The following is a 24012-nucleotide window of genomic DNA, read 5'->3' as shown; positions in this document are numbered from 1 at the left end:
CTTGAAACTTTGTCCCTGAGGGGAACCCACCAAATGCCAGCCAGAGCTCTCCTGTATGAGGTGTCTGTTGGCCCTTACAGGGAGATATCTCCCAGTCAGGATACATGAGGGCTGGGAACCAGTTGAGGAGGCAGTGTGTCCCTTATCAGAGCCTGAACACTGTGCTGGGAGATCCACTGCTCTCTTCAGAGCTGCCAGGCAGAGACGTTTAAGTCTGCTGAAGCTGTGCCCACAGCTGTCCATTCCTTCAGGTGCTCTGTCCCAGGGAGGTGGGAGTTTTATCTATAAGTCCTTGCTTAGTTGTATATTTAAATCACATGTAAGTCTATTTAATTACATATGCCTATTTTAATTTAATCACATAGTAGTTTATATGTAGTGTTTTAAGAAGGAATTATCTACTGAAAATCATAAAAATTTCCTTCAATATTTTCACCTAATTTTTTCAGTTTTCCTATTTATATTTAGGTCTTTAATCATGCTCTTTTGAATTAATATATTAATTTTTCTGTGTATACTTTATAATCAAGCAGTTTGGGGACTGATTTCCCATACAGAGTAGGTTTTCAGTTGATTATTTTTGTTTTCCAATGAAGACAATTATTTTATTTGCAATAATAATGTGTAATCTCCTTTATACTACATTTTCTTTTTTACTGTATTTTATGAAACTTTTGAAACACTATTGAATGATATTAGTGATAGGATATTCTTTTTTATTTCTGAATGTATTGAAAAATGTTTTCAGTGATTAAACATCAATTATAAAGCCATGTTATAGTCTTTGATAAAATAAATATAGTGGTTCAGTTGGTTGAACAAAAGTAAAACAATTTTTATTTCTTTAATATAATTTTTGAGAATTTCTACTTACCTGTATTGTTTTGCTGGTTTTAAGATGTTTTATTTACATGAATTTGTACAAGTTATGTAATCATTCTGGACTCTTGCCTCATCTATAAAGTGAAAAATAATAATCTAGACCTACTATATTAAATATGAGAAATGAGAAAGTACTTTATAATTAGAAAGCTATACAAATGTTTGCATTATTATTATTACATGCTAACCATTCCAACGGTATTGTATGCTAATACAATTTGCTCAATAACCCAGAGAACTGAATCACTGAAGACAGAATTTCAGCAGAGGTGTTTTACACCAGAGAAAGTTTCCTAGCCATCCCTCAAGCTTATATTATTGACCATCTTATGTGGTGCTGGCTCTGACCACAGGAATGAGTAGGCAAGTCCTCAACAGTAGTTAGCATATGTTAAAATAGAGGGATAATGACTGAGATTGTAGGAAGAGTAATACATCATCATATTGCAGTATATATGCCTCATTTTTCCACTGATTCTTTGGACCCGGTATTTTATTGCTCTCACTTTGTGCACACCTGCTGGTATCATGGCAATTAGCTCCTCCTACTCCTTCCTGAATCCCTGACTTGGTAGTACCAGATCTTTCTTGATGACAAGATCTATTCTTATCTCTCTAAAGGGCTTTTAATGTTTAGATAAATTCATTTGATCCATGGTGTTTTTCTGTAGTGGTATTCTGGAATTCCTATACATTCATTCTTTGAACAGCGTAGATTGTGAAGAAAAACCAGCCCTTGTACTAGAGGCTATAAAACAAGTCATGTTGCAGAGCTGTAATCTCCTCTCCTGTTCCCCTAATCATTTTTTTAAAATAATATGTACTTCATGATGTATTCTTAATCAGTATATAATTCACTACATATTCAAAGATGTCCCTGATGTTAAGAAGAGGATGCTTAGGTTGTACCAATAATGTATTCCTTATCAGACTGAATATTGCTTAGGAAAAAAAAGACTTTTTTAGGACATCAGGTGTAGGCTCATTTTTTGACAAGTTCTAATGCCTTACATTCAAGTAGAGATATTCACATTAAAAGATGTAATTAACTATAAATATCTGTTTATTATATTAAAATTGAGTCTCTTTTGTGTGTTTCCTGGGTTTCAATAGGCTCTTTAAAGTTCACTGTTAAGAAAGATGATTATTCATCATGCCATTTTGTTCAAAGTACAAAATTATTCAAGTATCCTTTGTAAAATGATTGCTTATTACACATGTTTGTTGTTCATGTAAGAATATTTGAGATGGAGTAAGGGCAACAAGGTGAGAGAGGAAAGAAAGAGAAAGACAGGGTGTTAGAAAAATTCCTTACAGTAACACTGCTGCTATGTGGTCCATGAATGTCTTGTTTCAAAGTCCAGCTACTTAGTGGGCACTCAAATATTTATGAAATTATTGTACGAACTAATAAATGCCATTTCCACTATAGAACACCAAAGAGAACAAGGTAATTAAGAAATTGGATGAGTAATAGAATGAAAAAAATACATTAAAGAGAAATTCTAGACTTGAACAAGACTGTAACTGAGGGGAAAAATCAGAATAGAAAAAAAAATCAAGTGCTTTTAAATTTATTTGCTAATTTGATTATTGTGCCACCATACCAATCTTTTATGCAGGCCCCTTTTCACTGATTTAATTCTAGATGTACAAAATAATCAGACTGCCACTTCTTTAGACAATTATCAGTTGTATGTCATTTATAATACAGTTGACGTGATTATTTGGCAGCTGTTTTATATGTGCTCAATGTTGAGCTACCAGTATATCAGGGTTTTTAAAATATTGTCAATCATGTGATAGTAACTTTCTTGAATTAATAGACTCTCAGGAAAAACATTGCTGTAGTTTATACTCCATTTTGACAAAATATCTGTTTTCTTGCAATCATTGTGAAATAAGTATCCAGGCTTTATATCTGTGAAAGTCTCTAAAGGTTGTATTGTCTGGGAGATCTGTTGTAGAGAATGTCAACAGCAACATTTTTATATGTCCACTGATTTTTAGCAATCCTCAATTAATGTCATAATCAAAATTTAACATTCTTCATCCCTTATAGAACACATAGCATATTCCATTTTAAGAAATTTAAATAGGAGTCAAAATTATTTTATTACACAAGGTTTATGACATGGAGAGTACAAGGTAATTTCAAAACAAGCTTTCAAGAGACATGTCACTACTTAAGTAACTTGTATATTTCTTATTGGTTCAACAAATATGTGTTAACTAGCTGCTAAGTTTTAGATGCTGTACTGGGCACTTTGAGTACAAAATAAATAAGATGAAATCCTGTCCAAAGATACCCATAATAGGAGACAGGCACATCACAATGGTGAAGAAGACAATGATTATAATAATATATGTTATATTTTACTTATAAATATATAACTAAACTTAATATATAAATTATATAGGAAATATAACTACTATTTATTGAGAAAATGCTTTGTATCAGATACTATGATACCTTAATAAATGATCTAATTTAATCCTGATGATTCTGAAAGTTAGAAAATATTATTCACATTTTACTAATAAAAATGAGGCAGAATAGTTTAAATTTCTTGTTGGTGTTGAGTGGCACAATGCAGGGGTTAAGTACATGGACTGTAGTCAGGGTGTACAGGTTCAAATCCCCACTCCATCACCACTTTACACGGCAGAAGCCACTTCTGTAAAGAAGGGATGATAAGAGAACTAGCCTCATAGGGTTAAGTATGAAGAATATGTAAGTCGGAACTTGCAATGTGCTTCAAGCAGGTCTTCCCATGTAGGTCAGGGTAGTTGGTATTATTTCTCTAACAAAAGCAATAGAAGTAATTGGGGTAAGTGAATGAGGCAAGAAGGATAATTACTGCATAGAACAAAAGATCTGTGAAAAGCCTAGCTTTTCTTTTCCTTAATAAACTATCAGGTAAGGAGTGGCTCATACATAGACAGGAAGAAAGTGAATAAGGAAAGCATATATTATACAGGAAATTGACTAGAGTAACATGTTATAAGACCAGCATGTGATTAGACTGTGATTTTTCATTTGTACTTTCCGCTATTCAGATAGAGAGATTTAGCACTAAATGTGAATGGCAGAGAAGCATAGGAAAAAAAAAAATTCTATTTTGCTACCTCTTTTTATTTTTTTGATTCCAGAAACACTGCTTTCACTTTTTATTTTGAAGAAAACTGCCTGTAGTTTATATTCTCTGTTGACTACTAACAGTAGTCATGGGAGCTAAGATTTCTGATGTGTCTTAAAACTTTTTATGCACAAAGAAAAATTCTAATAGTTTTTTTTTTTTTTCATTAAATCCGTCAACAAGCGACTGTTTTATGGTCCATAATTGAAGGGTGAAACAGAAAGACACTTTGCTAAATTATTTCAAACAGATGTGGGATTGAAAAGATCAGTGCAGTTTTAATCTTCTAGGCCACTGACCCTGTGGTTGCAGTATCTTGTTTGAGTTAGGAGTTATACAGAGAAAAGAGCATGGGTTTTGAAGCCAGACAGATCTGGATTCAAATTGGCCTCTGACATTTTCCTACTGTGTGCTCTCAAGAAGGTTGATTAAGCTCTTTGGTTTTCAATATTCTCATTTGTAGAATGGGGATACTCATTTCTGTAGTTGGTTAGAAGGTTGAATTGATGTGTGCCTATAAGTCATCCAGATCAGTGATTGTCAAGTAGCTTTTGCTTCATACATATTAGTTTCCTTCACCATTTTCCAGTCCTTGGGATGGGATTTGTTTTTGTTCAATAATTCAAAAACATTTTTAGATGATAACAGCAAGGTGGAAAATTATAGTATCATTGGAAAAATTAAAAAGACATAGTAAAATAATTCATTTTTTTTTTCTTTTTCTTTTTTCAGACAGGGGATCTGCTCTGTCATCCAGGCTGTAATGCAGTAGGGCAACCACAGCTCACTATAGCCTTGAAATCCTGGCCAAAGCAATCCTCCTGCCTCAGCATCCTGAGTACAGGCATCACCACCACACCCAGCTAATTTTTAATTTTTTGTAAAGAAAGGGTTTTCCTGTGTTGCCCAGGGTGGTTTCAAACTCCTGGCCTAAAGTGATCTTCTCACCTTGGCCTCTGAAAGTGTTGGGATTTCAGGAGTGAGCCACTGTGCCTGGCCATTAATTCATTTTCTTATATTTAGTCAAGTTTAACTGAACGCTGTATATGTTCTGAGTGTGTGTGTGTGTGTGTGTGTGTGTGTGTGTAAATACAGAGGCAGTGACAGAGGAAGAGGAGATGGGAGAAGAGGAGGAAAAGGAAAAGAAGTAGTTTCTATGTATTAAATTATTAGAAAAGTTCTCAAATTTTAGAACAGTATCAAAGTATAGACATAACTAAGTATATCTATCATTAATAAATATTTTAAGAACTGTAAAGTCATCATGACATCTTTATGTTTGATTCTATGTCTTACTGCAATAGGAGTATCTATAATCCAAATAATCCAACATACCTAGACTGTCTGGTTTTCCAAGCCTTCCATAATCCAGTCTTTATTTTGCTGAGGGTTCCTCATGTCCACAAATCTACAATAAGTATTTTTTGCTTAAATAATGCCACCCTCTCAAAATCCTACAAATGTGCCAAAATTTGTCTTGATTTTGTTTATTGAAACATTTCATTCCCCTAACCTGAAATGTCTTATCTTTTCTGTTTACCAAAATTTAATCTGCTAGCAAAATCAAGCTTATTGTGTTCATAAAATCATAAGAAATTGTTTTCAACATACAGTGTTTCAAATGTTTATCCAAGGTAATTTTGTTTTGCTAACATAGAGAAAAAGACGAAAAAATCTTTTCCAATATTCTATCAATATAAAGATCTAAGTCATTGTGTTCTGTGTTTTATTATTTATTATATGTGTTTCCAAATATCTGTTTTCTGTCCCCATAAACCATTAAAATATCCTAAAAATTCCATCATTACAATGCCTAAGCTACCTTTCCCAGACAGTTTCTCATATCCAATAATGGCACAAACATGATTTATTGGAACATGGATCCTGATTTTGGTTTTGTGACATATGGTTATACATTTATATCACACAATACAGCACTTTAAAATAGATGGAACTTGCATAATTTGCATAGACTTACATGCTTGCCAATAGACTTACAGGCTTTTTTGTATTACCTCCTTTGTATATTAAAATTGCATTGTTTAGGAATCATACCTAGAATTTATCTTGTGTAGAACAGACCCCTACTACTTGCCTGCTGATTAACTAGATTGATTCTTTATCTGATTGGCTAGAAAAACAGAATTACGTTCCTACTAGAGAAAAGCTTCTTAAGGTCAATGATTTTATGAATATAAAATTAATAAGAACCATTCTGAAAATGGCTGAAAATATCCAGCTAAAGTAACATAATAGAAGAAAATAAAACATCAATTTCAGATTCAGTTTTTTTCCTGAAATTTAAGAATTTTTGATCTTCTATAAACAATGGAAACAGTATTAATTTGTGCAAATTCAGAACTTTCTCCCCTCTGCACTAAGAAGTGATCACTTCAGTGCTCTCTAGGCCTCACACCAAATTGATAGTATATTATGCTTGCAGCAAAAAATGGTTCTTCTGCTTTCATGGTTACATCAGAAATCTTTCTTTCTCATTTCAAAAATAGTAAAAACATAGCCTAGAAAATTGCTCTAGAGGTGAAATAGCAAGACCTTTCTTTATGAGGAAAAGACCAAGTGTGTCATTCTCTTGCTTTGCCCTGGGCCAAACATGTTTATGTGCTGAAAGAGAAGAATCCTCTTCTTCTTACCTAAAAATGTACAGCTTTGTACATGTGCCCTATTTAATATCCCCTTGGGTTAAAGCTGCCTCTACATGCTCAGTTTGACTGTTTTTACTCAACTGCTTCCCATTATTTATCTGTTTTTTAAAAAGCCAGTACAGTTTGTACATAATGTTAGTCTAATGGAATATTCATGTTTTATATTATATAAATTTGCTTATAGTTTTCTCTACACCAGTGATATCTCTCTCCTAATAATTCCCCAGATTTATAAGAAACCCTTTTTAAATGGAAAATATGTGTTTGAACTGAGACTAGGATCTCAAAGACAAGATGTTTCTGTATGAAAAATCTTAAGAAAGTAGTTTAGAAAATTTTCTGTCAAGGATGATTCTTTTTTCTATTTAAAATCTATAGGTAGGCTTGCCATTTATCTGAATTAGGAACATGATTACTTGATTGTAAAAAACAAAAAGAAATTTCACTTGTTAAAATTCATGTTTTATATAAATATTAAATTTATATTGTTTTCTTGTAGGGTTTGGTATGATCTCTATGATTATACTGGGATAGACATTATATTGTAAACAGCATTAGTCAATTTAATTGAACCAATTTACTTTGAAAATTTCAATGGCTCTTTTCTTCCAGTTGGAGAAACAAAAATTTTATGAAGTTCTATACTAAGAGCAAGCTTTTCAATCTGTTGTCTGAATTGTACTGATTTATATGAAACAGTTATTCCCAGCAAATAAGTGAAGTATATGGTTTACAAACCAATACACCATAATTTTACCTAGTTGCTTTAAAACAACTGATTACCCTACTTGATAGGAAAGAGAGATTTTTTTTTTTCTTGATTCACAGTCTTTCTCTGTCACCTAGGCTGGAGTGAAGTGGCGTGATCTTGGCTCACTGCAACCTCCACCTCCCAGGTCAAAGGTAGTCTTATGCCTCAGTCTCCTGAATAGTTAGGACTACAGACATGTGCCACCACACCTGGCTAATTTTTTGTATTTTTAGTTTCACCATGTTGACCAGGCTGGTCTTGAACTTTTGACCTCAAGTGATCCATTCACATAGGGCTCCCAAAGTGCTGGGAGTACAGGCATGAGCCACTGTGCCTGGCCAAGAGCTTCTCCTTTTTAAATTATTAATAAGACAGGAAGAGCCAGTTTGTCCCAAAATTTAAGCCAGGCAGCAAGTAGTGATGAAAATGCAAGTTTTCACTTCAACTGGAAACAAAGGGTAGGAAAGCAAAAGTGGTGAGCTTCTAGAGGTTGTTTCTAGGTTTACAGGAAAGGAAGCTGCTTCGGGAAGCAAAAGAAGAAAATCTCTAGTTTCTTTCTCACAAAATTTTAAGAATAAATGGAGCATATAATAAGAAGTTCAGCCCACTCAAAAGCACATCCACATTTATCTTTTTAATATCTACTATGTACATTTACTATGTAAAATCAAAACAAAATAAAACAACTAGTTCTAAGACCCATAAACTGCCTAACAAAATACAGCACCCTTTTATTCTCAACCTAAGGTTGAAAAAGTTGAGTCTTGATTGCCATTTCCCCTAGGGGATAATAGGTCTAGGTGTTCCAAAGTTAGAGAAAAAATGGAAATCAGAAATGTCATGTCCCCCACCCTTCCTTCTGGCATCTCTAGTTATGGGACTATAGGATTTTTCTCAAAAGTTTCCATTGCTCTAACCGATTAATGACCAAGGTTAACAGTAGAATAAAGACACCATTCATATATTTCCCTATTTTGTGAGATTGACAATCTTACTCATATAGAGATTTTTTCAGATATGATAGGCAGAATATTTGTGTTACTGATTTGACTTTGGGTAACTCTGCAATACAAGAATTACTTATGTTACAGAGTACACTAATATGTTTAATATTAACTGTATTAAATTTACTTTCTTATAAAGCTTTAATTGTATGAAAAAGACATAGAAATAAATCCTCCCTCCCCAAATTGCACATAAGTATAATAAAAATCAGCAAAGAAGTTAAATTTAAAATGTGTCTATAAAAAGAAACTGCATTTTATGGCCAACTTATTGCTCCCTACAGTGTATGAGGAACAACATTTACTTTTATCATCACAAACAGTGACAAAATATCCCTCTGAGTTCTGGGATGTAAGGGACTCTCTTGACTTTATTAAAAACAAGTCCATGCAGAAACCTATTCCAATACATATATGCCACTGGCCCACAAGGTAACTGACTGTATTTTAGAACACTTTAGCAAAAGGAATTCAAGAAATACCTGCTGAATACCAAAAATAAAACAAACCATGAGTTATTCATATAGTTTGATAACTAGTTTTGTCACGTTCAAAAAAGTAAATGAATTCAATGGTACATAAAATTACAATCATTTGCTTGTTTTATAATTTAGAGTATCAAAGGTGGTCGATATTCATGAAATTTACTGTTTAGTATGTCTAATTCTTGGAATCTAGATTTGTAGGCGCCCCTCCCCGCAAATTTCATGAACTAACATTCACAAAATTTCCTGACTCAAAATGGACTCACACATTTTATTCTAATTGATAAGAGTAAAATATTTCTTTCTGGTATATTATGTATCATATTTTGTATGTATTAAACGTTATATAATAAAAATAATTTAAGAATAAATAAATTACATTCCATTTCCATAGGAAAATGTGGATACTTCATACTCTTGGGAAGAGAATCCAAACCAAGTATTACAGAAAAATGAAAAGAAATAGAATTTGTATCTTCAAAACTATATAAACCTTACTAAAGGTCACAACATTACAGGGATCCCCTCATATATGATAGGGGATCCCTATAATGCTGATTATTTTGATTAAGAAAATATACAATGATACACAACTACTAGAAATGCAGACTTCATTAATCAAGGACATATACACATTTAATAACATGTATATTGTACAATATTATGGATACAATTATATTTTAATTTTAAATTATATTAAGTTGATGGATGTCTGAACCCCTAGAATCACTGTTACCAGTCTGAGGCCACAGGTTGTGGATTGCAAATCTGGAAGCTTTGCTTCTACTTCTGCTGCGAGTGGGAAACTGTAGTTATTGAAAATACATATTCCCTACCATTGCTTAGCATTTAATAGTTCAAAGATACTAAGCCATGTACAGTGTTACTGTGGACTGAGGATGCATCAATACAAGTACATATTCAAAAGAATAATAAAATCACAAAGAGTATTTCTTTATTTCCCTTTTACTTCTCTGCAGCATGTAAGAGTAAACTATTGCCTCCTTTTTGACACTGCTTCCTCTCCCGGCTTATAGAATACCATTTTTACTTGGTTTCGCTCCCACTCCTGTGAATCTCCTGTCCACATTTTTCCCTCTCTACCTTGCTTTTTGAATATTGGGGTTACCAGGGCGATTCATGGACCTTTCTTTTCATCTCTCTCTGCCATCACTCTGTATGTAATAACATAAAGTCCACTGGATTTTTTGGAAGAAAACTGAAGCACCATTAAGCATAAACCTTTATTCAGAAGGCCAAGGCATGTGGTTGGGAGGAAGGGCAGAATTCTTATAAATCTTTAGCAAGGAAATCATCTGAAGTTCAACTAAGTTTCAGGATAGTGGGTAAAATTGGTTCTCATGAGAGAGGGATGGTTCTTGTGGTTTAATAGCCATTGGTTTGGTAATTGAGTTTGTTGAGATGGTGTGCGGGACAGTTAGCGGGTAAGGTCAAATTCAAGAGTGGGTAGGAAAAAAGAGCTACAGGTTCCAAGGGAGACAATGGACATAGTAGAAAAATGGTAATCCCTCTAGGTGTCTTTCAGTTTAATTGTCATAATCCTACCAAGTACCAATACGTATTGCTTCCATTATACTTCTTTTCAGTTATTTGTGTTTATAATCACTTAATATGTGAGTAGACTATTACAATTTTGATAGAAATCCTAATTTCTTATCGGGTTTGCTATGTAATATGCTGTAATTAAGTGAATTAAATAATTTTATTCCAACCCCATTTTAAAATCACCTTGAAAGAAACAAGTTTTGTTCTAAAACAATATTCTTGTAAATTTGATAATCATTTTATATATGTCCTAAGCACTGGAAAATTATATCAGTTAATAGATAGACACCTGGTAAAAATAAATTAAAAGAAAAATAGTGTGTGTATAGAAGTCAGATTGTAAGGACTCAAGTAAACTGGGGGTAGTAAGGAAGTGTAATAGATATAGACATTTATGTCTAGTGGAGAAAGAAGGGAAAATATTAGAGTAATATACTATAATAAACATGGCAATAGACAATGATTATGCTTGTTTTGGCTGATTCTGTGGTTTGAAACACTTGTGCAGAAACATCACGATTCTAGGAAATATGGGTATATATCTACTTTCCTCTATTTCTGTAAGCAGTGTATATATTTAAAGAAAGAGACTAAATTTCTTCAATGTTTGAGAGCTCCCACTATGCCACATTAACCTCCCACTAATGCACGCATGCACACATACACTGATTTTTTGTTTTAGCTTTTATTCAGCGAGTTTAAAGTTATCACCTGGTGAGTCAAAACTTAACATATGCATGTCTACTTTCCACAACATATGGAGTAATATTCTAATAGCTGACCCATGAATAGTCTTTATGAACATTACAGATATTATAGTAAACATATCTTATTAAAGTTATGCATATCAGCATATTCAGTTATAGATATACTAGCAATTGAATGCAGATATATGATTCAACATAACAGTCATAGTTAATCATGAAAGGAGATCACATAAGAAATATCAGCATATTTTTCAGAAGGAACAATTATGGCAAAAGACCAAGGCATAAATACAGTGAAGATGACTTAGGGGAGGGCGTGAAAGTGAATGCATATTAAACATTACACCTCCCTATAATGTTCTGAGACATGGAGCTCTTCTTTAGACCTCTGGATGAGAAGGGAGAATGGTAGACATCCTTTAAGGTACCAGCCTAGCTCATTAGTACCCTTTATTAATAACTTCATACAAACTCAAATGAGAAGCTCCTAGAAAGTCATGTTTATACCACATAACCTTACCTCTATGTTCAACTTTATTGAACTAATTTTACACTTGACCCAAGCTTCCCTCTCCTGAGTTTTTCTCCCCTGAGAATCTAGAATTGAAAAATAAGGAATGCTCATTTAAAGTAAGCTAATTTTACTTTATTTATTGATTGAGAGATGGAATTTCACTCTGTAGCCCAGGCTACAGAATGCAGTGGCGGGATCTCAGTTCACTACAACATCCCCCACCAAGGTTCTAGTGATTCTCATGTCTCAGCCTCCCAAGTAGCTGGGATGACAGGTGCCCACACCATGCCCGACTAATTTTTTTTTTTTTTTTTTTTTTTAGTAGACATGGGGTTCTGCCATGTTGGTCAGGCTACTCTCAAACTCCTGACCTCAAGTGATCCACCTGCCTTGGCCTCCCAAAGTGCTGGGATTACAGACATGAACCACCATGCCTGGCCCACTAAACTAATTAAAAAAAATTTTTTTGACAAGCCCTTCAGATAAGTCTCTCCATATTCATAGACACGGGAATAAGAAATGGTTCAATATTGTTGTATGTGGTAAAACATAGATAAAATGCTCTATATTGTTTTCCTAAAACGTAAGGTTAATGCAATCCTAGCAAGCATGTAGCTTCTATGAGAAGTTTCCACTTCAGACCACTAAAATTTCAGACTTGGCATTCTTGATGTACAGCATGTGCTTACACACACACACACACACACACACACACACACAACTGTTCTGAGTACAAATCATGTCACAGAGGAATATGAAAGGGATGGATCCAATTTCTTGATGAGATTATCACCATTTATCGCTTTCACTGAATGTTAAATTGTATAGACACAGGCTTAGCAGGATTAAACACCAAAATAGGCTTCCAATGAAATTCTTGACATAGCTCTCCTTGGAGGCCATTAGGAGGACTGACAAGTACTTACTTTTAGAAGAAGTGTTTTAAGTGATGAATATCTGGGGAAGTTGATGAAGCAGAGTTAAGATAATGTAAAAATGTTTAAACATACTTTTTTCATAGTTTTTTAAAGTTTATGGTAACTTTCATCTATTCGGCTCGCAATAGTATTGATGTACTAAAAAATACTGGGCAACAGCAAGATCCCATCCCTACAAAGAATAAAATAAGTTAGCCAGACACAGTAGCACATATCTGCAGTCCTAGCTATTCAGGGTGCTGAGGCAGGAAGATCCCTTGAGCTCAGGAGTTTGAGGTTGCAGCGAACTATGTGTGATTGCACCACTGCAGCCAAGCCTGAGTGAAAGAGGCAGAGCTTGTCTCTAAAACAGTAAATGATTATAATAATTATGTCAAAAAGTTTTAAATCAGAATGAGAATTTGACTTTTTCCACTATGACATTTTTATTGTAATAATAATAAATCAAAACAAATAACATTTATTGAGAACTTAATATATGCATGCCTGCCAGGCATTATAATGAATCCTTTTATTTAATTTTGATAATTTATATAATTCTTGTTATTTCAATAATAAACAATTACCCTAAGACATACTCAGAGGTGAGAAGTAAGACTCAGATCAAGTAACTTGCCTATACCCAACTCCCAAATGACATGGTTGATATTTGAAGCCAGTTTCTGTCTGACCACAAAGCTCACGTTCTCCTAACCAATCTGCAATATTGCCATTATTCACTGTCCTACCTTCTAACAATTAGAATTCAGTTTGATAAAAACATATGCCATTTTGACCTCTATGTATGGCAAAGTCCTGCAAACTTCTCCAACTTCAATGTAACTTAATGAAGTAGAACAAATCAGTTTATCCATGTCATGTTCTATTCAGAATTCGTGGCATTCACTGTTGGAATCTTAGCTTTGTTTACTCTCTGTTGTTTTTACTGAAACTGCTTCTCATCTTCAGACAGTTTTCAGCAGTGGTAAAATCAATCTTTCTGAGGCCATGCTATTAAAAAAAAAAGCAACTAGGAGGTAAGAAACAGAAAGATACATTTAAGGCACATGATATTTTCCATCCCTTCTCTTCTACCTTCAAAGGTAGAATCCAGCATATAAGGATTTTCCCCAACTGAAAAAAAAACGATTGTGACAGTGTATGCAGAAAGAAAATTCTTCTAACATCATCCATTTTCTTCTTCTGAAATGTTACTTTGAAATGCCAGCCTGTAATTTTCACTCAGCATAAACTACTGTAAAATTCAAAGGCAATTTAGTGTTTTTTGTCTGAAGAACACATTCAATGTGCAATTTTAGTTCTTCAGTTTTCCATTATGGGGCTGGGTGTTCTGCACATTTACCCCCTTAATTCAGCATGGCATGTCTAATAGCATGAATCTTCCCCTCCCCCCACTTTTTGGATGCAAACACAAGATGTGGCGGTGGATGACAATGATTCCAGTGACAGTGTGCAGTCAAGAACTTTGTGCATAATTCATGAAAATTCCATTTTTACTTGGCACATGTGCCACAAAATTCCAGTTGAGTGTTCCTTAGCCTGTGGGAGAGAGAGAAGAAATGCTTCAAGAGGTATTTTTAATTCTCAAAGCATTTCATTTCAGATTTCTTAAATCAACATTAATTGATATAGGTTCTATAAAGTGTCTCCACTTAATCAATTGCTTTGCTTGACTTTGATACTGATTTGACTTTAGACCTAGATTCCATTCCTCTTCCTTGGTGTCCATGGTAAAGCTCTAATGCATTTGCCCTACTCAGAGGGGACAGGTCAATATCATTTCATGAAGCTTAGTATTAAAAATGTCTTTCACTAGATGCTGCTGCTATTTATTTACAGAAGAAAACTTAAAAGACTCAGATGTTTCAGATAATAATCCATTGGAAAACATAATGGAAACAAAAAAATTGATTATAGAAATTGAATTTTTCTCTATCTCACCCCTCACCCAAATAATCCAATAAATAAGCAAAAGCAAGCAATTTATTTTAAATAGTTGCTCAGTTTTGACAAAGGCTGAAGCTAAAGGGAAGCAACACACAGGAAACCCCCAAACAGGAGAAAGCCCCATCCAGGTAGATAAACTTGGTATTTTTGTGTGGGTGCCAGGGAGGGGAGAAGACAAGACTATAAGAGACAGTGGCTACCCAGGGATGGGCGATGCTAAGGAAATGGCTTGTTAGGATGGCATGACCTTGTGTGCAGTAAATTGGATCAGACTTCCATGAACGGAGAGAGAGTACAGGGTTTATGGCAGCAGCAGGAAGCAGACTGCTCCCAATTGTGGCATGAAGTTTGCCAATCTGTTGATGTTCCTTTTCAGTGTCTTCTCCTCTTGAGGAGGAGAGTCTTCTCTATAAGGTAGTGTCACCTTGGGCCTAAAGGTAGTTGCAGTGCTAACAATAGCACCTATATATTTCAGATAATATGTGGACTCCCTGGGTGACACAGAAGTTCTTGAGAAAGACTAGGGAAAGTCACTTTAGCCAGTTGAGAGCTAGAGATACTAAAGGACAGAGAGAAAGTAGATGGAAGTTGTTACAGACCTCAAATCACCTTTACCTACCTGTCCCCTAACACACATTATTTTGTCAACAGTGGAAGACACTGAGATGTCCAGGCTCAAAAATAACCCTGTATTATTTAGTTATATATCATTTCCCCAGCTTAGTAAACATGATAAAATATAGCATTACAAGGCTTTCTGCCTACATAGAGTCTAGCATGCCCTAGGTTATTTATATATTACACATAAAGAAGTCCAATCAGTTCCTTTCTGGGATTCTCAAGTGTCCCTCTTGCATATCTAGTTCTGTCAAATGGCTAAATGGTCTTTTGTGGTTTGGTTCTATATCCTCACGAAAATCTTGTCTTGAATTGTACTCCCATAATTCTCATGTGTTGTGGGAGATAATTTGAATTATGGGGATGCTTTCCCCCATGCTGTTCTTATGGTAGTGAATAAATCTCAAGATATCTGATGGTTTTATCAGATATTTCAACTTTTGTATTCTCCTCATTTTCACTTGCCGCCACCATGTTAGAAATGCCTTTTGCTTCCCACTGTGATTCTGAGACCCCTCAGCCATGTGGAGCTGTAAATCCTATTAAACCTTCTTTTCATCCCATTCTTGGGTATGTTTTTATCAGCAAGATGAAAACAGACTAATATAGTAAATTGGTGCCAGTAGAGTGGGGCATTACTGAAAAGATAGAGAATGTGGAGGCAACTTTGGAACTGGGTATCAGGCAGAGGTTGGAACAGTCTGGAGGGCTCAGAAGAAGACAGGAAAATGTCGGTAAGTTTGGAATCTCCTAGAGCCTTGTTGAATGACTGTCACAAAACTGCTGATAGTGATATGAATATTAAGGTCCAGACTGAGGTGGTCTCAGATGAAGATGAGGAACTTGTTAGGAACTGGTACAAAGGTGACTCTTGTTATGGCACCAAGAGACTGGTGGCATTTTGCCCCTGCCCTAGAGATTTGTGGAACTTTGAACTTGAGAGAGATGATTGAGGGTATCTAGTGGAAAAAAATTTGTATAAGCAGCGAAGCATTCAAAAGGTGACTTGGGTGCTGTTAAAAGCATTTCATTTTAAAATGAAAACAGGGCATAAAAATTGAGAAAATGTGCACCCTGATGATATAATAGACAAGAAAAATCCCCGTTTTTGAGGAGAAGTTCCAGCTGGCTGGAGAAATTCACATAAGTAACAAGGAGCCAAATGTTAATCCCAAGACAATGGGGAAAATGTCTCCAGGGCATGTTATACATCTTCACGGCAGCCCCTCCCACCACAGGCCTGAAATCCTAGGAGGAAATAATGATTTTGTGGACTGGGTGTAAGGTCCCCATACTGTGTGCAACCTAGGGACTTGGTGCCCTGCATCTCAGCTGCTCCAGCCATTGCTAAAAGGTACAGTTCAGTACATGGTTTCAGAGGGTGTAAGTTCCAAACCTTGGCAGCCTTCATGTGGATTTGAGCCTGTGGGTGCAGAGAAGTCAAGAACTGAGGTTTGGGAACCTCCTTCTGGATTTCAGAAGATGTATGGAAACACCTGGATGCCCAGGCACAAGTTTGCTGCAGGGGCAAGGCTCTCATGGAGAACCTCTGCTAATGCAGTGCAGAAGGGAAACATAGGCCCAGAGACCCTATAAAGAGTTCCCACTGGGGAACTGTGAGAAGAGGGCCACCATCTTCCAGACCCCAGAATGTGAGATCCACCAACAGCTTGTACTGTGGGCCTGGAAAAGCTGAAGACACTCAATGCCAGTCTGTGAAAGTAGCTAGGGCAGTGGCTATACCCTGTGAAGCAACAGGGTTGGAGCTGCCCAAGACTATGGGAACCTACCTCTTGCATCAGCATGACCTGAATGTGAGACCTGGAGTCAAAGGAGATAATTTGGAGCCTTAAGATTTGATTGCCCCACTAGATTTCAGACTTGCATGGGCCTTGTAGTCTCTTTGCTTTGGACTGTTTCTCCCATTTGAAATGGCTCTATTTACCCAATACCTGTACTCCAATTGTATCTACAAAGTAACTAGCTTGCTTTTGATTTTACAGGCTCATAGGTGGAAGGGATTTAACTTGTCCCAGATGAGACTTTGGAGTGTGGACTCTGGGTTAATGCTGAAATGAGTTACGATTTTGGTGGACTGTTGGGAAGACATGATTGATTTTGAAATGTGAAGACAGCTTGAAAGGAGGGGACTCAAGATGGCGCTGTGAGAACAACCCAGGATTGGAGCCCGCGTTGAATTCGCAAACGGTGAGTCAGTGCTGCATTTCCAGACTGATCTTTGTTGCCCACAGAACGGGGAAACTCCCAAGTATAAAAAGACACGGGACGCCAGGCAGTAGGTCTGCCTGGCGAAGCCAGCAGCCGGGGCGGCGGCGGCCGGCCCTACCCAGCAATCCCCACAGGGCGCGCTTGTCCGGGTGCCTTGTTGAACCGGCAACCTGAGACTTGAGAGGGCTGGACTTGAGACTGAACGAGACTTGCACAATAGCCCAGCCCAGGGGATTGCAGGGACAGATCGTTTGGGATACCCAGTGGGACGAACAAAACCGCGATTTCAAACTATCCCGGGCAGACGGTCCGAGACGCTCTGTGGGGGAGGGGCGTCCACCACTACGGAGGCAACCTGCCCCAACTGATATACACGCCCACTGCTGACGCAGCCAGCCGTTGCCGAGGCAACCCGTCCCTACTGAGATACACGCCCACTGCTGACGCAGCCTGCCGTTGCTGAGGCAACACGCTACAACGAAGAGACTCCGCCGCAGGGCGTGGCGGAGACCACAGCAGAGCCGGCAGGAACAGCGCGAATCACACAACAGCAGGGCGGAGCCTCGGCAGCCAAACAGTGGCTAGTCTGCCTTTGAGCTGGGCAGGACACCTGATCGGACATCCAAAAATAAAGCCCAAACCCCTCAACACAGAGCATTTGAGAAAAAAAAAAGGGTTGTTTAATGAGCTGTGTTGCAGCAGAATCAAACATAGCAGCCTAACAGCCCTGAATGAACAACAGAGTGCACAGCTCAGCAATTAAACCCCTATAAAGTACAAACTGTCTCCTCAAGCAGCTCCCTGACCCCTCTATATCCAAAAGACTGTCATTAGGCAGGCATCATCCTGGGACAAAGAGAGCAGAAAAAGAAACTGGTAGCATCCCTCACTGTGCCACGGCTACTAGAGGTGCACCCCAGACAAGCAGGGTCTGGAGCGGACCTCAACAGTCGTACAGCGAAGGGGCTAGACTGGTAGAAGGAAAACCAAGCAACAGAAATACTTCATCATCAACATTCTGGGTGTCCACTCAGAGACCCAAACGAAAAGTCAGCAACTACGCAGACGACCAGCGGACAAATCCACAAAGATGGGAAGAAACCAGCGCAAAAAGGAGGAAAACACCCGAAACCAGAACACATCGCCTACTAGAAAGGACCAAAACTCCTCACCAGCAAGGGAACAAAGCAGGACGGAGAATGACTGTGACGAAATGACGGAATTAGACTTCAGAAGATGGATAATGAGAAACTTTTGTGAGCTAAAAGATCATGTATGAAATCAATGCAAAGAAACTAAGAACCTTGAAAAAAGATTTGAAAAAAGATTCGAGGAAATGATAACAAGAATGGATACCTTAGAGAGGAATATGAATGAATTAAAGGAGCTGAAAAACACAATACGAGAACTTCGCGAAGCAAACGCAAGTTTCAATAGCCGAATTGACCAAGCAGAAGAAAGAATATCTGAAGTCGAAGACCAACTCAATGAAATAAAACGAGAAACCAAGATCAGAGAAAAAAGCGCAAAAAGGAATGAACAAAGTCTCCAAGAAATGTGGGACTATGTGAAAAGACCTAACCTACATTTGATAGGTGTACCAGAAGGGGACGAAGAGAATGAATCCCAGCTGGAAAATACTCTTCAGGACATCATCCAGGAAAATTTCCCCCACCTAGAAGACAGGCCAACACTCAATTGCAGGAAATACAGAGAACACCACAAAGATATTCCGCAAGAAGAGCAACCCCAAGGCACATAATCATCAGATTCAACAGGGTTGAAATAAAGGAGAGAATACTAAGGGCAGCCAGAGAGAAAGGTCGGGTCACCCACAAAGGGAAGCCCATCAGACTCACAGCAGATCTCTCGGCAGAAACACTACAAGCCAGAAGAGAGTGGGGGCCAATATTCAACATTCTTAAAGAAAAGAACTTTCAACCCAGAATTTCATATCCAGCCAAACTGAGCTTCAGAAGTGAAGGAAGAATAAAATCCTTTGCGAACAAGCAAGTACTCAGAGATTTTGTCACCACCAGGCCTGCTTTACAAGAGCTCCTAAAAGAGGCACTACACATAGAAAGGATCAATCAGTACCAGCCATTCCAAAATCACACTGAATGCTAAAGAGCTTCAACATAATGAAGAATCTACAACAACTAACAGGCAAAGCAGCCACTTAGAATCAAAATGGCAGTATCAAATTCACACATAACAATATTAACCCTAAATGTAAATGGACTAAATGCACCAATCAAAAGACACAGACTGGCAAATTGGATAAAAATCCAAAACCCATCAGTGTGCTGTATCCAGGAAACCCATCTCACATGCAAGGATACACAAAGGCTCAAAATAAAGGGATGGAGGAAGATTTACCAAGCTAATGGAAAGCAAAAAAAAGCAGGAGTTGCAATTCTCATCTCTGATAAAATAGACTTTAAAGCAACAAAGATCAAAAGAGACAAAGAAGGCCATTACATAATGGTAAAAGGATCGATACAACAAGAAGAGCTAACGATCCTAAACATATATGGACCCAACACAGGAGCACCCAGATACATAAGGCAAGTTCTTAATGACTTACAGAAGGACTTAGACTCCCACACAATAATAGTGGGAGACTTTAACACTCCACTGTCAATACTAGACAGATCAACCAGACAGAAAATCAACAAGGATACCCAGGGCTTGAACTCAGACCTGGAGCAAGCAAACCTGGTGGACATTTACAGAACTCTCCACCCCAAATCCACAGAATATACATTCTTCTCAGCACCACATCACACCTACTCTAAAATTGACCACATAATTGGAAGTAAAGCGCTGCTCAACAAATGCAAAACAACTGAAATCATAACAAACAGCCTCTCAGACCATAGTGCAATCAAGTTAGAACTCAGAATTCAGAAACCGACCCAGAACCGCACAGCTTCATGGAAACTGAACAACTGGCTCTTGAATGTTGACTGGGTAAACAACGAAATGAAGGCAGAAATAAAGAAGTTCTTTGAAACCAATGAGAAAGAAGACACAACGTGCCAGAACCTCTGGGACACATTTAAAGCAGTCTCTAGAGGAAAGTATATAGCAATAAGTGCCCATATGAGGAGAATGGAGAGATCCAAAATTGACACCCTATCGTCAAAATTGAAAGAGCTAGAGGAGCAAAATCAAAAAAACTCAAAACCCAGCAGAAGACAAGAAATTACTAAGATCAGAGCTGAGCTGAAGGAGATTGAGACACGAAAAACCCTTCAAAAAATCAATAAATCCAAGAGCTGGTTTTTTGAAAAGATCAACAAAATAGACAGACCACTAGCCAGATTGATTAAAAATAAAAGAGAGAACAACCAAATAGATGCAATAAAAAATGATAAAGGGGAAATCACCACAGATTCCACAGAAATTCAAACCATCATCAGAGAATATTACAAACAACTCTATGCACATAAACTAGTAAACCTGGAAGAAATGGATAAATTCCTGGACTCCTGTGTCCTCCCAAGCCTAAACCAGGAGGAAGCTGAAACTATGAATAGACCAATAATAAGGTCTGAAGTTGAGGCAGCAATTAAGAGCCTACCTCACAAAAAAAGCCCAGGTCCAGATGGGTTCACAGCCGAATTCTACCAGACACATAAGGAGGAGCTGGTACCATTCCTTCTAAAACTATTTCAAACAATCCAAAAAGAGGGAATCCTTCCCAAATCATTTTATGAGACCAATATCATCCTGATACCAAAACCCGGCAGAGACCCAACGAGAAAAGAAAACTTCAGGCCAATATCCATGATGAACATAGATGCAAAAATCTTCAATAAAATATTGGCAAGCCGATTGCAACAGCAAATCAAAAAACTTATTCATCATGATCAAGTAGGATTCATCCCAGGGATGCAAGGCTGGTTCAACATACGCAAGTCTATCAACGTAATTCACCACATAAACAGAACCAAAAACAAAAACCACATGATTATCTCAACTGACGCAGAGAAGGCATTTGACAAAATTCAACAGCCCTTTATGCTAAAAACCCTCAATAAACTCAGTATCGATGGAACATATCTCAAAGTAATAAAAGCTATTTATGACAAACCAACAGCCAATATCATACTGAATGGGCAAAAACTGGAAGCATTCCCTTTGAAATCTGGTACTAGACAAGGATGCCCTCTCTCACCACTCCTATTCAATATAGTACTGGAAGTTCTAGCCAGAGCAATCAGGCAAGAAAAAGAAATAAAGGGTATTCAAATAGGAAAGGTGGAAGCCAAATTGTCTCTATTTGCAGACGACATGATAGTATACCTACAAGACGCCATCGCCTCAGCCCAAAAACTCCTGAAACTGATAAACAACTTCAGCAAAGTCTCAGGATATAAAATCAATGTGCAAAAATCACAAGCATTCGTCTACACCAATAACAGACTTAAAGAAAGCCAAATCAAGAGTGAACTGCCATTCGCAATTGCTACAAAAAGAATAAAATACCTTGGAATACAACTCACAAGGAACGTAAGGGACCTCTTCAAGGAGAACTACAAACCACTGCTCAACGAAATCAGAGAGGACACAAACAGATGGAGAAACATTCCATGTTCATGGTTAGGAAGAATTAATATCGTGAAAATGGCTATACTGCCCAAAGTAATTTACAGAATCAACGCTATCCCCATCAAGCTACCATTGACTTTCTTCACAGAACTGGAAAAAACCACCATGAACTTCATATGGAACCAAAAGAGAGCCCGCATAGCCAAGTCAATTCTAAGCAAAAAGAACACAGCGGGGGGCATCACACTACCGGATTTCAAACTATACTACAAGGCTACAGTAATCAAAACAGCATGGTACTGGTACCAAAACAGAGATATAGACCAATGGAACAAAACAGAGGCACCGGAGGCAACACAACATACATACAACTATACAATCTTTGATAAACCTGACAAAAACAAGCAATGGGGAAAGGATTCCATGTTTAACAAATGGTGTTGGGAAAACTGGCTAGCCATGTGCAGAAAGCAGAAACTGGACCCCTTCCTGACACCTTACACTAAAATTAACTCCAGATGGATTAAAGACTTAAACATAAGACCTGGCACCATAAAAACCCTAGAAGGAAATCTAGGCAAAACTATCCAGGACATAGGAGTAGGCAAGGACTTCATGAACAAAACACCAAGAGCATTGGCAACAAAAGCCAAAATAGACAAATGGGACCTAATGAAACTCCACAGCTTCTGCACGGCAAAGGAAACAGTCACTAGAGTGGATCGGCAACCAACAGAATGGGAAAAAATTTTCGCAGTCTACCCATCTGACAAAGGGCTGATATCAAGAATTTACAAACAACTCAAGCAGATTTACAGGAAAAAAACAAACAAGCCCATTCAAAAGTGGGCAAAGGATATGAACAGATACTTTACGAAAGAAGACATATATGAGGCCAACAATCATATGAAAAAATGCTCATCGTCACTGGTCATCAGAGAGATGCAAATCAAAACCACATTCAGATACCATCTCACGCCAGTTAGAATGGCGATCATTAAAAAATCTGGAGACAACAGATGCTGGAGAGGATGTGGAGAAAAAGGAACACTTTTACACTGTTGGTGGGAGTGTAAATTAGTTCAACCATTGTGGAAGACGGTGTGGCGATTCCTCAAGGCCTTAGAAATAGAAATTCCATTTGACCCAGCAATCCCATTACTCGGTATATATCCAAAAGACTATAAATCGTTCTACTATAAGGACACATGTACACGAATGTTCATTGCAGCACTGTTTACAATAGCAAAGACCTGGAATCAACCCAAATGCCCATTGATAATAGACTGGATTGGAAAAATGTGGCACATATACACCATGGAATATTATGCAGCAATCAGAAATGATGAGTTCGTGTCGTTTGTAGGGACATGGATGAATCTGGAAAACATCATCCTCAGCAAACTGACACAAGAACAGAAAATGAAACACCGCATATTCTCACTCATAGGTGGGTGATGAAAAATGAGAACACATGGACACAGAAAGGGGAGTACTAAACACTGGGGTCTATTGGGGGGGAAAGGGGAGGGCCAGTGGGAGGGGGAGGTGGGGAGGGATAGCCTGGGGAGAAATGCCAAATGTGGGTGAAGGGGAGAAGAAAAGCAAAGCACACTGCCATGTGTGTACCTACGCAACTGTCTTGCATGCTCTGCTCATGTACCCCAAAACCTATAATCCAATAAAAAATTAAAAAAAAAAAAAAAAAAAAAAGAAATGTGAAGACATGAGATTTGGGAGGGGCTGGGGCAGAATAATATAGTTTGGCTCTGTCCCCACCCATATCTTATCTTGAATTGTACTTCCATAATTCCCACATGTTGTGTGAGGAACCTAGTGGGAGATTATTTGAATCACTGGGGCAGTTTCCCCCATACTTGTTCTCCTGGTAGAGAATACATCTTAGGAGATCTGATAGTTTTAGTAGGGGTTTCCACTTTTGTATCCTCCTCATTTTCTCTTACTACCACCATGTAACAAGTGCCCTTTGGCTCCAGCCATGATTCTGAGC

This window comes from Callithrix jacchus, chromosome 9, assembly GCF_049354715.1.
Source record: "Callithrix jacchus isolate 240 chromosome 9, calJac240_pri, whole genome shotgun sequence".
Taxonomy (NCBI): Eukaryota; Metazoa; Chordata; class Mammalia; order Primates; family Cebidae; genus Callithrix; species Callithrix jacchus.
This window is presented reverse-complemented; position numbering follows the sequence as displayed.